This window comes from Mirounga leonina, unplaced genomic scaffold, assembly GCF_011800145.1.
Source record: "Mirounga leonina isolate KUSES-001 unplaced genomic scaffold, KU_Mleo_1.0 Mir_165, whole genome shotgun sequence".
NCBI lineage: Eukaryota > Metazoa > Chordata > Mammalia > Carnivora > Phocidae > Mirounga > Mirounga leonina.
This window is the reverse complement of record NW_023270415.1, coordinates 65,114,603-65,125,399: the sequence shown is the minus strand read 5'-3', so window position 1 is coordinate 65,125,399 and position 10,797 is coordinate 65,114,603. Positions and strand designations below refer to the sequence as shown.

The window sequence follows — 10,797 nt, the reverse complement described above, 5'->3', positions numbered from 1 at the left end:
GATTCTCTGAAGTTGAGTTACTCAACTAACAGGATGCACCTTGTAAATTCTGATGAATAACATCCAGCCCTCTTCCAGAATATTGAACCAGTTTATATTTTCACCAGCAATGAAAGAAAGTGACCATTTCATCACAATATTGGTGAAATAATATTGAAGAAAACCAGAATATGTCACTCCAAAATATACTTCTTTGACATAAAAATTAATTTGAGCTGAGGGCAATTAAGAAGGAGCAGTGCTTGCTTTGGCAGCATATGAACTAAAATTGGAACAATACGGAGAAGATCAGCATGGCCGTGGCGCAAGGATGACATGCAAATGCGTGAAGCATTTAAAAAAAAAAAAAAAGGAAGGAGCAGAGCTCCCCTTTGTCTGTCTAGAGGCAGGATATAAACTCTCCTTTTACAGGAGACAGAGTTCTATCAGTCCAAAGACGGCACCAGAGGAATCTGCAAACAAACCTTACTCCATTAGTTTCCTCCACATATTTACCCTCTCACAGTTCTCCACCTGCAGCAGCCTAAAACTTGGGCCTGCCATTTCTCTACATATTATTGTCTTTGGTTGAAGATGCTACAGAACCTGGAATCCTGGGCTGCCCCTTTGAGTTCCTCTAAGTTTCTCCCATGAGATGTGCAATGCATGAGTTTATAAACTGGTTTTCTCTTGTTGTCTTTTTGTTAAAGAGCCCCAGCTTGAAAACTTAAGATGGGTGGAGGTAAATTTTCACCTTCCCTACAGTATATTAACAATCTTTTATTTTTTGGTTCATCTATTAGGTAAAAATAATTTCTAGTTGTTTTAATTTAAATTTGTATGATTACCAATAAGGCTGATCATCTTTTAATATATTACCTGGCAGTTGGTACATCATCTGTGACTTGCCTCTTTATATAGTTCGTCTATAAATATGCATGAGAAACACTTTTTATGGATATTAATCTCTTATGTGTATGCATATATGGCAAATACTTTGGTACAATGAATTATAAGTACATTTTAGTTTTTTCCTATGGCTTCTGGATTTCAAATACTTATTTTTAAAAATATTTATTTATTTATTTTAGAGAGGAGAGTGAGTGTGTGTGTGGGGGGGAGGGGCAGAAGGAGAGGGAGAGAGTGTCTTAAGTAGACTCTGCACTGAGCAAGGAGCCTGCACTCTGGCTTGATCTTACGACCCTGAGATCACAACCTGAGCCAAAACCAAGAGTTGGATGCTTAACCGACTGTGCCATCCAGGCACCCCAAGAATGTTGATTTTTAATGTGTGCAATAACTATTATGTCATCGCTGAACCAAGAGGTAGGTCAATACATGCATAAGGAAGTAGAACACATCATGATGTTCTTTGTCTTTAATCTCCTTTTCTACCACTTTCCTTCATTACTCTCTACTTTTAAGTTGCAGGGTACCACATCCTTCTGCAAATGCTGTGGTTTATGAACTTCTGTGTCTGATTCATTGCACAGGCTATTTTCCCCTCAGGAATATCTTTCTCATATCGCAACCTGAGAACTTCCACTTATCCCCTTGGACTCCAGTCACATGGCAGTTCCTTGGGTGTAAACTTCCATAGCCACTCTAGAAAATGGAGAATAGAAATAATCCCCTCATTTGGTTGCTAGGGTTACATTACGCTAAACGGGTAAAGTAGGATGCTGGGGTCATGGAAGTTTCTCAGTAATTGTGTGTTGCCTCTCATCTAGTACCTACTGCACCGAAAACTGTATCATTGCTTAGGTACCTAGCCCAGTTTTCTGCTTCATTGTGAATTCCTGGTGTACTGAGTTGTATTTTTCTTCTTTAGCCTGTCTCGGGCACTCAATATGCATGCAAAGGTTTCTCACTGAGATTGATTGGTATGGGTTGGGCACATCGGCATATATGGTCTTTGTCCAGCAAAGAAAAATAATGCATTTCCTCTTCTTTTCCCCCTTTTTTTCAAATATGAGCTATCAAATTTAGAGAAAATATTATGGTCAATTATAGTACTCAGTTAATCTCAAGCACTTGGAAATCTCTGTTGCCATTGCTTCATTTACTTAATTCCTATTCTGTGTTTTTACCTAATTGCCAAATTTTGGAGTGTGTGCTTCACAAATTTCATTAGTATACTTTTTAAATATATAAATTGAAAGATGGGTAATACCTGACAGTTTCAGTCTGTATTATTATTTATTTTTATCTCAGATAATTTTGTTACAGTGTCACTCACTTGGGGAACAAATAATAGCAAAAATATAAAATAGAAATTGAAAATTAAACACCCCTCGAAAACAATGAATCATGGAACCCTACATCAAAAACTAATGATATACTGTATGGTGACTAACATAACATAATAAAATAAAATTAAGTTAAAAAAAAAAAGAAAATTAACCACCCCTCCATCCTCAGTCCCAAGGGCATGGCAATACCACAAACATGCATACTTCATGGGATATTATAATCGAAATAATTGAACTTGAGATCTGGTTCTGAGCTTTCTGCCGCTAAGGTAAATAATAGAAACAAAATTCTTTGCAAGATGTTTATTGTCTTAAACTATTCCTTTTACTGATCCTGTCTTTAAATGCCTGTTCTTACTGGCAAATCCATGCTATCTATAAGCATTTAATCTCAGCTTGTTTGCTGTGTGTTGAACACATATCATCAACCAGATTGAAAGCTTTTCAAGGGTAAGGACCTGCCTTTGCTTTTTTGGAATCACCTAGGGTAAGTGATTAGCAAACTGATATTGAAGGATTAGTGCTAAAATGGTAAAATCTCGCAATGTCCCAGAAGTATACAATTTAAAAAGAAAATGGGGAGCAGGGAAGTGCAGTGTGCTGGAGTTGAAACTCAGGTCTGTGTGACCCCACAGCATGTATTTTTAACCATTTCCTGAGCTAGCTCTGCGGTCGGTGTCCCCAGAGCTTGACTCATGTCAGGCAATAAGAATGACGAAGGCTCCAGAACTTGGTTTTAGACTATGATTTTTTTTTTTTTTTTTTAAATTGCAGTGCTGGTCTTTTTGCTTCAGGTTTTGGTGCTGAAAGAGTAAATCACTCTATCCGTGGTTACTGTCTGTGAAGTTTACTTGACAACCTGAGTTGCTACAATGGACACCATTTGATAAGGCAGAGGCTTTTCCTTCACACTGCCTTTCTTTTCTATAAAATTTGTTCTATGAAAATGCCATGTGGTCTCAATCAGCTTTTCTCCCTTGCACCTTTGGTTTAATAGGCTTCTGGCATTTGGGTGTGCCTGAAATATTGATTTTTTTTTCAACATTAAAAAACATGTATATAAAATATAAAATGAAATAAAGACAGAGAATTAATATCCTGTTTTTTGAGACACAGTGACTAATTAGAATGACACAGGCCTGTGGGGGGTTTAACGTAGCTAATCTTTAGCAGGTGTGTTTGCTACCAGCTGACATCTTTCTCAGAAGGAAGGTAGAGTCAAAAAGTGCTGGAATATCAGCAAAATAGAACTAAGTGATGCAAGTCATCACACAATGGAGAAATCCTAGAACTTCACTGTCCAAGATAGAAATCCTTGGGTACATGTGGCTGTTTACATTTAAATGATTAAAATTTAATGGGATAAAAAATTCAGTTCTTTATCCTAGCCACATTTCAAGTGCTCAGTTGTCACATATGGACTATCAGGCAGCACAGATATAGACCATTTCTGTCCCTCTGTAATACTGTAATACAACAAGAAGCAGATTGAATGTTGGGGTGAGGAGACAGAATGAGGTAAGAATTTTAGTTGTGCCATTTTTTAGCAGGGTGGCCATGGTAAATGATTTAATCTCACTCTGCCACAGTATCTCTTTTTATAAAATGAAGAAAATATTGCTTAGTGTGTAGTGCATCTAGCAGTGTTTCCCTTCTGAGTGACTGCCCCCAACTACTCTATCAAATGTGGCCACCACCTGTTATTCCTCATACCACTGAATACAGCAGAACATACAGCTACCTTGAAATGTGCCACTTTGGTATATTGATTATGTTGAGCTATAGGCTCTTGAAAAACAGCCAATGCAGGAACAGGCTTTCTCTGGACTACCCTTACCTGCCAAAAGACAGATCCTCCAAAGGAACTCAGTTGTTACAAATCCCCTCTCAAGGAGTTTCATCAACAAGGGAAGGTTGACTTATCACGGGAGAGGAGATTAGAAGTTGACACCACACCCAGACAGACTTTGTCAGAAACTATCATACCTCCCATCTATTCTAAGGGCCCATTCATCTTTCCTAAAAATTGTTTCCTGTCCTCTAAAAGGCTAACATCCTCCTCCCCTTTCCCGATGAAGATGGTATTTAAGTCTGAATTCTAAGCCATCTCAGGGAGTTACTCATTTTCTCTGGGTATCTCTCATGTATATTTTGTTTTTCTTTTGTCAGTATGTTTTTTATTATAGGGCTGTCAAATAAGAACTGAGAAGGGTAGAGGGAAAATTATTTTCCTCCCCTAACCACTCTATCTTTTCTTCAGAGCACTTACCATTATCAAATTGAGTCCTATCTCTCTTATCTGTCTGTCCATCTCCTTGTTTATTGTATCTTGTCACCATACCCCATGACACATACATGCTGTGGTTTTTATGAAACACCAACCAATTTTCCAATTCTCTGATACCAGCTGGGTATCTAACAAATTAATTCATTTCTGACACTAACTACTCGGAGTAAGTGCAGACCCAAATTAAGGGCTCAGTCCCATGAGACTGCTTCTGTTTCAGATGAAAGCTGAAAATAGGGTGCCCAGGCTACCCACACTTCTGCCTGGCCAATTACAGATTCAAGGGTTCCCATGAGCTGTCCCTCAGGTTCAGTAATTCACTAGAATAACTCACAGAACTCAGGAAAGTGCTTTACTTAGTAATTCCTGGCTTATTATAAAGGATATGACTCAGGAACAGCCAAATGGAAGAGATGCATAGGACATAACAGCATCTTGATGTGTTTGCCAGTCCAGAAGCTCCTTTAGCTTCATTTCAGAATTTTTACTGAAGCTTAATTATATAGGCATTATTGATTAAATCGTTGGCCATTGGTGATTGAATTCGATCTCCAGCACCCCACCTCCACCTCTACGCCTTAGGTGGGGACTGAAAGTTCTAACCTTCTAATGCTGTGGTTGTTTTTTCTGGTGACCAGCCCCCGTCCTGAAGCTATCTGGACCCCTCTCCATGAGTCACCTCCTTAGTATAAGTTCAGTTATGGTCAAAAGGGGATCATTATGAATAACAAAACACACTCCTATCACTCAGGAAATTCCAAGGGTTTTAGAAACTCCATGCCAGGAACCAGGGACAAAGACTGAATATATATTTTAAAATTATAACATGCACAACATGGCAGAATGTAAACTTCATTTAAGGAGAAACTTTCTTTGTCTGCATTATGTACAATCCCTAGGATAGTATCTACCACATAACAGGTGATCAATAAATATTTGCCAATCTAAAGAATAGCAAGTTCCTAATTATTTGGTGGAGGAGCAATGTAATACAGTAATTAATGGTCATGATGCTAATGAAAATGATAATTATGGTAATAGCAGCCATCATTTATTGAAAATTTTCTATGTACCAGGAACTTACTAAATGCTTTAGGTAGATTATCACATTTAATCCTCACAGCAAACCTATGAAGTGGGTAATACTATTATCATTAAGTTAACAATGAGGAAATGGAGCCTCAGAGATATCAAAAAGCTTGCAAAAGTTTCCTATCTTATAAGTTATAGAGTCAAGATTCAAACTCATATCTAGGCTTTTAATTACTTTATCTCAGTGATACATATTATTAGAAGAAAATATTTTTTTCTATAGATGGAATTTTTTTTTCTTAGATTGAAGTAGAATTTATAGCAGAGTTCAGAAACTATTCTCCACCTTGGATTCAGTTCCCTTTAAACTGATTGTTAGGACTGCCATTTTGGCTTGCGGTTAGGCTCCTGGGATTATAAAGTAGGCTTATCTTTATACGTAATGCTTTTGCCTAAACAGGTCCATGAATCAAGACATAATCAGCATAGGGGCACCTGGGTGACTCAGTAGGTTGGGCGTCTGCCTTTGGCTCAGGTCATGATCCCAGAGTCCTGGGATTGAGCCCCTCATCGGGCTCTCTGCCCAGTGGAGAGCTTGCTTCTCCCTCTCCCTCTGCTGCTACCCCTGCTTGTGTGCTCTTTCTCTCCATCAAATAAAAAAATAAGATCTTAAAAAAAAGACAATCAGCATATAAATTATTTGACTTCCCAAACTGTCCCTAGATTTTCAATCTTCCAAATCTCTTCATTTGTGGTAAAATGAAGCTGCAGAGTCATGTAAGATGCAAATGACTGCATCTCCATGAGAAAGGGCAGTGGACACTATAGCATGCCAGTGAAGTAGGCAGTGTCCCAGGAAATGTTAAAGGATCAGAACAGAGCATGGGAAATACCCAGGCCATTGTGGTGCTGGTAGGTGGGGCTGAGCCCCCTTTAAAACTTTCCTGGGAGTGCCCCCTACCAACCCAATAAAGAACCTTTGACAAGGTTGAGGACTATACGTTGTGCCATCAGAGTCAACTCACAAGTCTCTTTGAGCAGCCCAGAATGAGGAATGGGACTTGTAATTAGCAGGCTAGGAAGGGCTGCTGCTAATTACTTCTTAGTTGTGACCTTGGAGTATAGCTGGGGCCAGAGCCGGTCTGATGATTTCTGGGAATAGGTTTTGGCAGAGACAGCTTGTTCTTTCTGAATCCCCTTAGGCTATGCAGTCTTTGCTTGGAGAAGCACTGGGTTTTGGTGGAAAGGACTTTCAATGTACATTACCTTAGATGGGTAGGTTTAGGGAGCTAGAGAGGAGCATCTATAGTGATGGGGAAAACCTTTCATTATGGAGTCAAGGCTATTCAAACAAATGTTTTTTTAATGGGAATATTCATGGTTTAATTTTTTTCTTAGAAATAATATAATAAAAACAATGTATTGCTTAGGGATTGTTGTATGCCAAGTACTTTTCAAAATGCTTTAAATATATTAGCTCAACGCTGTGAATTGTGCAGGGCTGTTGAGTCTCAGATCTGTACCTCTGAAACAAATAATGCAATATATGTTAAGAAAAAAAAAAAAAGAAGAAGAAGAAGAAGGTAGCGGGAGGGGAAGAATGGGGCGGGGGAAATCGGAGGGGTGGACGAACCATGGGAGACGATGAACTCTGAAAAACAAACAGGGTTCTGGAGGGGAGGGGGGTGGGAGGATGGGTTAGCCTGGTGGTGGGTATTGAGGAGGGCACATTCTGCATGGAGCACTGGGTGTTGTGCACAAACAATGAATCATGGAACACTTCATCTAAAACTAATGATGTAATGTATGGGGATTAACATAAGAATAAAAAATTAAAAAAAATATATATATATTAGCTCAATTAAATCTTAACAGCTCTATGAGGTAGTTAGTATTATTCCCATTTCACAGATAAGGGAACAGGCAGAGAGAAGTTAAGTAGTAATTTGTATTAGTTTTAATGTTCAGCCATTTCTCGACATAATATTTTCATTTCCTAATTTGTTCTTAAGCCACCAAGGCAGATAATAGTCTCGTTTGCTCTTCCTCTCTTTATTATACCTTGGACCCCAAATCAATCTGATTGATTAATTCATAGAGATGATATTGGCATTTTGGGATGGACTGCTTTTCATTTCATGGTCCACTGAAGGGTACCAGGATATACTACCCCAAATTGTGCCTTTTAGACACAGAGATCATTTTGAGCAAAGGGCCACTGAGAACCAAGGTTCAGGAAAAGCTCTTTACCTCCCCCTAACTGCCTAAAAATAAGAGTATAAATTTCCCCCTTTTAAAGGGAAATTTACATTCATATAGGAAATTTCCATTTGTAAAAATATCTCCATATTAGGAAGAGATCTACTTCCTGGAGGCAACTCTTATCACCTGGGAGACTCTTAACCAGCCTGGCAAGACAGTCCTTATTTACCACACATTTCTTCCCTTCAGCTTCCCATAACTTGCCTCCCCCTCCCGGAAGCCCCAAACCTTTTCCTTTACTTAGCCTAAGATGGTAAAAAGGCTCCTTGAGCCATATCTTCCTTTGTGGACTCCTGTGTGTACTATGAAAAAATGAAATTCAGCTGAGAAATTTTAAAGATCTTACTGGTTTTATTCAACAATTCATGAGTCAGGCAGCATCACATCTAGCAAACATCTAGCAAACGAGGCTTTGAAGAGTTGAACAAAATGGAAGACTTATGGGCAGAAGGAGGCAGGACAAGGAGGTTATTCTAGCAAAGTGCTGATTGTTCAGGCAAGGTCACCTTTCTTTAGGGGATTACCTCATAGTTGCTGTCCAGGTAATTCCAGAATGACTGGTTAAGATTACATTCCTGGGAAGGGCTGAAATTGCAATTAGATTAGGTATTAAGTCTTAGTTTGTTGACATGGGCCTAGCACAAGTGACTTCATTTTGGATCTGTTATCTCTCTCTCTTTTTTTTAACAGTATGTACATACTTAAAACTTTTTTTCTTGTTAACCTGCCTTTTTTCAGTTGGATTTGTGGGCCTCCCCTTGAACCTAAGAGGGTAGAAGGAAAATGATTTTTCCTCACCTACACCACCTGCTATAGGGCATTTGGAGCCCTTGGCACTCACCCTCTGCACACAAATAGTATATTTTTCCTTGTTTTTAATGACAAACAGCCCCATTCCTACATATCCAAAAGCTCCCCAGTGGGGTAATTTCACCTCTAGTTGAGAGCCAATGAGGAATTTTCTATGCATTTACTTTCTAGACATGTCCTTTAGTTGTTTTTAAACACTGTAAATTGTTAGCAACAGCATAAGAATTATTATAGCTCCTTTGTTGGCATGTGTAGGTAATATTCATCATTGTGTCTTACCTGAAAATTTCTTTCTTCTTGAGTCTAGATTCTAGAGTCTCTGTGGTCAGTCTTAGCTTCAAGGATTGGGCTCCATGAAAAACTGAAAAAGTGTTTACAAATAGGGTCAATTTACTCCTCTCACTGTTTATACTCAAAACTACTAAATCCCCTCCTTTTTCCCAAATTTTGACTGTACCCAACTTCAGTTTCCCTGTCTGATCTTTGATAGAATTTTCGTTCTTCTTGATTGTATTTAATAACTGGGTTTTGATGACCATGTTTGATTTTTGGCTTAGCTCATCTCTTTGTTCTTGCAGCCACCATACCACAAATGAGCATTTCCTGCTCAAAGACCCCGATTCTGTAACTGTGTCCCAACTTTGGTCTTTGAATTGGGGTTTTCTCTCTTTGGAGTATAGACCCCTAGAAGAACCCCCTGGATACTCCAAGCCTTCATCTAAATAGAGCCAGTACAGACTCATGGTGTTCTTAGATGCAGCCTAATGAATTGCCTTTGTTAAAGAAGAGAACCTAGTGGCTCAAAGCAGCATCCCACTAGGCATTTTTTTATGTTAATATAATTTGCTTCCTAACCAGAGGTGTGTGCAGTAATTTCTCATTCCTTTTTATGTTTTAAATTGCAGATGTGAAGGAACAATCCCAGTGGGAGACTATCAGCTGCCCCATCTTTTCTCCACATAAACCATCCTTTTCCTTGTTTTGATTTTTCATCTCTTACCTTCTAGGAGTGGTGGTCTTAGAATCATAGAATGCCAGGGTTAAAGCAGCTCAGCAATTACCTAATTCAGTACGCCTTCAACTGCTGAATCCTAGCATTTCCCTTTGATTCTTATTTTATATTACATCTCTGTGCTGAAATTTCTACTGTATTGTTTAACATATTAGTGGTAGTTATTTTGAAGTCCCTGCCTAATAGTTCCAACATCTGAGTCTTCTGAGTCTGGTTATGTTGCTTGCTTTATCTCTTGACAGTGGCATTTTTGTTTTTGTTTTTGTTTTGTTTGTTTCCTTTTGTTTTTAATGTGTCTCATCATTTTGATTCATTGCTGCACATCATGTATGAGGTACAGAGACTGAGGTAAATAACATTTATGCTCAGAAATGGATATGCCTCTTTTTCTATCAGGCTGTTACTGTGTATGGGGTTGAGCTGGTCTAGTCAGATGTTGAGCTAAATTTGGGTTTGTGTTGCTACTGTTAACCTTTAGTGCTCTAGAACTTCAAATTATTCCCGTAATTAAATTATTCAGTAACTAAGAACTGCCATTACTTGTGTTTAGAGTGGGACTTAGAGGCTAAAAAGAACTTCTTTTTTCTGACAAGCACTTTGACCAGAGTTCTATAAATTGTAGAAAAAATTATAATGATACATTTGCACACTGGTTTCCTGAAAATAGATTGTTTTGATTTTATCACCCTTACATTGACATTTATAGTTACAGCCTTGATACACAGCCAAACCACAAGTCTAGATTTGGAGTAATGAGTATGGGGCTATAAAGATGGGTCATCTAATAGGATAGTAAATCAAACACTGACTCTGTGGCTGGTTGACTTGCACTAAATGAATGAGGAAAGTAATAAGTTGTAGGTTGTTTTTCCTAAGGTTGATATAAACCTCCTTTTCTCTTTCCTTAAATTTGATTCTTTTGGCTACCAGCCCAGCATAAACTGTTGTCAGAGCCTCTATGAGTCAGTGATTTTTAGCTCTGCACTGTACTCTTCATCTTCAGGACATCCTTATGCTTAAGCTCACAGAATTATGGAATTATAAAAGTGACCTGCAGGGTAACGGGATTTTTCAGAAAAGGGTAAGCAGGAGTTCTTACCTAGGTTTCATAGATTTTTTTTGGGGGGAGGGAGAGACCATGGATTATCTTGGGGGAGTCTGCA

The 10,797-nt window shown here is 38.5% G+C and overlaps 1 non-coding gene across 1 annotated transcript; it reads left to right on the top strand.

Annotated features, from left to right (window-relative positions):
• The first annotated feature begins 238 nt into the window (after positions 1–238).
• LOC118015460 lies at positions 239–345 on the top strand. The gene has a single exon (XR_004680630.1). It is a non-coding gene; the product is annotated as a U6 spliceosomal RNA (small nuclear RNA).
• Positions 346–10,797: the final 10,452 nt, after the last annotated feature.